A 6,049-nucleotide genomic window follows, 5' to 3' on the forward strand; every position below is an offset into this window, starting at 1 on the left:
CTGAACAAGCTCGACACGACCCCTGGGTTTTGTTTTTAAAACGAACACCCAATCCACTCTTGATAGATCCTTTCTAAAAGAAGGGGTGTATGTGTAATAAACTTGTTGACATTGCTTTGCGAAAACAAAGACATCGTTTACGTTGCGGAGTCTAGCTTTTGAGTTGATTTCGACTAGGCCATAGTGCGGATCAACTCTGATTCCTTTGTTAGTCGTGTCATACCAATAGCATTTGAATAAAAACACTTTATTCTGCTCGCTATGATATTGCAGTTTGACGACCTCTTCTAATCTACCATAGTAGTCAACTTCTAACTCACTACTAGTCGATCCCTTAACACAAACACCGCTATTGTATGTCTTTCTACCATGCCCGTAATCTTCAGTATGGAAAACATATCCATTGATAAAATACCCGTTGTAGCACTTAACTTTTCTTTCAGGGCTCAGGCTTAGTGAAGACAATGACTTAGCAGCACCCCTTCCCATTTGATAAACCTTGTATATAATGTACATCAATGAACAGTAAACAAAAATCACATAATGACATGCATACAATAATTTTGCAAGTGAGAATGAGTTTGTGATAGTGCTTACGTGTGTTCTAAACCATGTGGCAAATTGTTCATCTTGTAATAGAAAGATCTGGAATTCTATCAGCTGTGAGTTATTAGACAACAAATATTGTCGATGTTCCCTGCAAGTGGTAATGAGTGTATTATATTACAATATCTAATTAACAGTATATTATTGACAAAGTTTAATTAGTATTACACATATATACACTTACTGAATAAAAGGTCTCAGCTCATTACAGTTAAATAGAACATAATTGTGTGCTTGTTTGAACTCTATTTCTGACAAATATCTTCCTCTTATAGCATTTTTAGGTGTGGGTTGTCCAGGATTGGAGAATATTGACAAGTTCCCACTGGAAGACACTTCACCGCCATAATCATGCCGTGGAACGCGATTGATTCTCGTTCTTAGATGAGGTTCAAAATAATACGAGATAAATGTTGAGATCTCCTCAACAATATAGGCCTCACATATCAAAGCCTTAACATGTGCCTTGTTCTTAACCTTTTTCTTGAGATTAAACAAGTACCTGCATTGAATTAATCAAGTATTTTCAATGAAGAAAAACAAAGAAAATACTTTTATATATGAATTACATTGCAACTGTAATATCTAACCGTTCGAATGGGTACATCCATCTATACTGGACTGGTCCTCCAACTTTTGCCTCGAACGATAGATGTATGGGGAGATGCTCCATTGAGTCAAAAAATGATGAAGGGAATATCATCTCAAGTTTGCATAGTGTCTCGACGATATTCGTTTCAAGCCTCTCAATGTGATCAACATTCAACTTGCTGAAGCATAAATCTCTAAAGAAATGACTGATCTCCGTGAGTGCATCCCATATCCCATTTGGCAATAAATCACGAAAAGCTAATGGGATGAGTGTTTGCATAAACACGTGGCAGTCATGACTCTTCATTCCATACAATCTGCATTCCTCCATATTAACCAGCCTTGATATGTTCGAGGCATGTCCATCCGGAAAACGTAGACTCTTAAGCCATTTGTAGACTAGTAGTTGTGCGTTTTTCTCTAACACGAAGCTTGCTCTTGGTTTTGCAACCAGTGACTCATCACGAACCAACTTCGTATTTTGACGGTTACAGAACAAAGCTACATCCAATCTAGCCTTGATGTTGTCCTTTGTCTTCCTCTTCACATCCATGATGGTGTTGAAAATGTTCTCAAACACGTTCTTTTCAATGTGCATGATGTCAAGGTTATGGCGGAGAAGATTGGTCTTCCAATAAGGAAGCTCCCAAAAGATACTTCGCTTTACCCAATTATGGGTCAAACCAAAACCAGGAAACTTCTGCTTACCTGATTGGAGACCAGAGACAATGTCACCGTACAATTTTACAACATCATGCAATTCTTTACCAGAAAGACACGGGGGTGCAACATCATTTTCAACTCTGCCAACAAAGAAATCTTTTCTGTTCTTTCTGTACCTGTGATTATGTGGCAAGAAACGACGGTGACAGTAAAAAAAAGAAGCTTTACCTCCGTTTCTTAGTGTGAATGCCTTGTTGTTTTCCATGCAGTATGGACATGCTAGTTTCCCATGCGTGCTCCAACCATAAAGCATTCCATAAGCTGGAAAATCATTGATAGTCCACATCAAAGCCGCTCTCATAACAAAATTTTGTTTCCTCGAGATGTCATAAGTCAAAGCTCCAGAGGACCACAACTGCGTCAACTCATCAATCAACGGACAAAGACAAACATCTATATTCTGCCCCAGATTGCTCGGACCTGGTATGACCATAGATAAAAATATGAACTCCGGCCTCATACACATCCCCGGTGGCAAGTTATAAACCGTCAGTATGACCGGCCAATAAGAATAAGGAGCAGCAAATGACCCGAATGGGTTGAATCCGTATGTACACAACCCAAGACGCACGTTCCTTGATTCAGCTGAAAAGTAAGGATGCACACTCTTAAAGTGTGTCCACGCTTCGCCGTCAAAAGGATGCACCTTCACTTCATCAATCGCATCATGTGATTGGTGCCATGTCATGTGCTCAGCAGTCCTTGGTGACATGAATAACCTTTGCAGTCTAGGTGTGATTGGAAAGTATCTAAGTTTTTTATATGCCACTAGAGTCTTTCCCCTACCAGTTCTGGGTTTGTAACGAGAATGCCCGCATGTCATGCACTTGATCATCTCAGCATTTTCAAGGTAGTATAACATGCAGAAGTTAGGGCACATGTCAATTTTCTGGTATCCTAAACCGAGGGGTTTCATCATGGATTTCGCAGCATAGAAGTTCTCTTTCAGCCTGTTCCCTTCAGGTAAAATGCTTCTCGCCCATTCAATGATCTTGTCATACCCGGCCTCACTTAACCTGTGATCTGACTTGATGGTGAACACCTGTGCTATGGCCGATAATTTACTGTGGTTCGTGCAGCCATCCCATAATGGTTCGTCAGAATCTTTCAACAAATCAAAAAACCTAGCTGCATCTGCATTAGGTTCTTCTTCTACAATTGGACATTGACTGACATTACCTTGATTCATTCTCATTGCATCCATAACCATATTCCTGTAAGGATTAGTGTTGTCATTTGTTGCTTCATGCACGTTGCTAGCACTAGAAGTTGACCCAACCACCATTTCTTCCATTCTCCTCTTACTAACAAATACTTCTCCATGTGCATACCAACACTAGTAATTCTCTATAAACTCTTTGTGTAGAAGATGTATCGTTATAACATCTGGATGCAGATACTTTTATTTTGACACTTCCTGCATGGACACCTAATACCACCTACAGTAAAATTTCTGGGAATAGATGTTGCGAAATTAATAAAACCCTGAACCCTGTTACAATAATCCATCCTCCGCAATCCTTGGGGTGAATCTCGATACATCCATGAACGATCATCCATGACTTCTATCGAATCTCTATAAAATTATGATGACAACATGTATTAATTAACTTTGTTAGGTAAATAAATTTGCAAAAAAATTAGTTTACCTCGAGATTATCCAACAAACCAATTACAACTTCTCATAAATATTAAATATTCATTATCAATTATCATTAACGTCCATACAAATTAATACATATATATCAATTTATGAAAATTACAACTCCGCAATACCATTGATGATAAAAAGTAAAACGGACCCATTAAACAAGCTATTAATTATTTCAAAACAACACATGTAATTTAGTAATTCAATAAAGTTTCAACAATTTACAAACAAATACAATCTTACAAAATCTAAAACAAACCATAACAAGTATAAAATTATACATTCATATACTACAAGTTTGTTTGAGAAATAACAATAAAACATGTACATCTACTAACAAAATACATATACTAAAAAAAAAACCATGATATTTAAATGTTAAAATTTAAAAAGATAGAATTACTTACAAAAACTGATAAAAATCCGTAGGTAAATCAGAACACGAACGCTGTGACAAGAAGACTTCAAGATATATGACTTGTTGTGCTGAGAAGAGGGAGATTTTTTTTGGGAGGGGGGCTGGTTGTTTGCAGTTGGGGAGAGTTGAGATGAGGAAGAAAAAGGAGAAGAAGAAGGAGAAATAAGGGAGGATAGGGTCGAGTGAGAGGGGATATATTAACTTTTGCCGATGGATTCACCGACGGACTATTCCCGTCCAGGATTCCGTCGGCTATTCTGACGGTAAATAGGACACGTCACCGTACGGAGCTGCCGTTTTGAATCCCTCGGTGATTCCGTCGGCATTTTTCATCGGTGAACCGGACTCGTCACCGTATGGAGCTGACTTTTTTGAATCTCTTGGTGATTTCGTCGGTAAACAATACCCACAATAACCTCCACGTCAGCGAACCGCCCTTTTTTTTTAATTCTCAACATTCCGTCGGTATTTACCGATGGATTGTTTCCGTCGGTATATGCCAATGACCGTACCGATTGATTAAATTTTGTCGGTAATGGCGACCTCAAATTGCCGACGGAATTATTTCGTCGAAAATTCCGTTGGTATTAAGCGAATTTCTGGTAGTGTACAACAAATTTGAATGAGAAAAAAACTATAAAATAAATAAATACCCAAAAAAAATACATATACTACAAAAATATACAAAAACAATTTACATTTTAAATTTGAGTTCAAATAAAAAAAAAAGGTAGATTTGCTTACTTAAAGTGGAGAATCCTGAATAAAATTTGAATCAGAACACAAATGTTGACAAACTAAGTTCAAAAAACTAGATTTTTTGTGGGATGTATTTTTGTTGAGATTTGGAAGGACGGGGTGGCTATTTGTTGCAAAAAAATGCATAACAAAGAAGAAGAAATGGAGGAGGGGCAGTCGCCAGGTCTCAAATTAAATATTACTGATAAAATGACCTACAAAATTATTTTGCCAGTCATTCTATTGGTACAAATGCGAGCAATACAATTTGGTTTTTTAAAACTCCACTGTAATTCCCTTGATATATACCGAGGGAATTTTTTTGTCGGCATATTTATGAACATACTTTACCATGGGGTTAATTCCATCGGTGACGCCATCTGTAAAAGTTACACGTTATCGAGTTTATTCTTTATTTTATCATTGCAATTTCATTAGAATATACCAAGAGAATTTTTCTGTCAGTATTCACCGTTGGATATAGAGATGAAAAATTCTATTGATAAAATTCACCGTAATATACAACCGAAAAAATTCCAACAGTGATTACGTTTGTATGTGGCAATTTTCTAGTAGTGTATAAGTTTTATCCATTAATTAATTCGACATTATACTCTTCAAGTTTTTTTTCCTTATTTAGGTCTGTTTATTATTTTTTAATTTCATTAGGAACTTGTAAGTTCTATAATATATTTGATGTGATTTCTCATTACACTTTGACCATTAGTTTATAAAAGAAATATTAAAAAATAAAGAAACTAATATTAGCACAAAAAGTTTTGTTTTTTCTTCATAGTTTTATAAATGGAAATATAAATTCAATATTTTATAATCAACTCCAATCTAAATTCTCATTTATCATAAGAAATACAGATGAATTTTTTTTTATTGTTTTTTTTCTTAATTTTCTTTTTGTTATTTTCAAAAGATAGAGGGGATCTTATTTTCTTATATGAAAAGTTTGAGTTTTTTAATTTTCAAAATTTGATCGGCACATTCTCAACATTTCTTAATTTGTATTTTGAATAAAAAGATTATATATCTCGAAATAAGATTTAAGGCATTTTTTTTTTAAAAAAATGCGTAATTAATGTTTAAACAGGAGAGTGATGATTTTGAGTTTTTATTCAGAAAGAATGGTTACCCAAATGGAAAAAAAAAACACAAATTAGGCAAACATCAGGTAGCCTTCACCGTTATATAAGAACCATATATATATATATATTGTAAGAAAATATTTTTTTCCTTTAACAAGTTTTTTTTCGTGCAATTAGCGCTTTGAAGGAAATTATTTTTGCTTTTAATCTTTTTATAATTTTTTT

The sequence above is a fragment of the Populus trichocarpa genome, chromosome 1, assembly GCF_000002775.5.
Source record: "Populus trichocarpa isolate Nisqually-1 chromosome 1, P.trichocarpa_v4.1, whole genome shotgun sequence".
NCBI classification, from domain to species: domain Eukaryota; kingdom Viridiplantae; phylum Streptophyta; class Magnoliopsida; order Malpighiales; family Salicaceae; genus Populus; species Populus trichocarpa.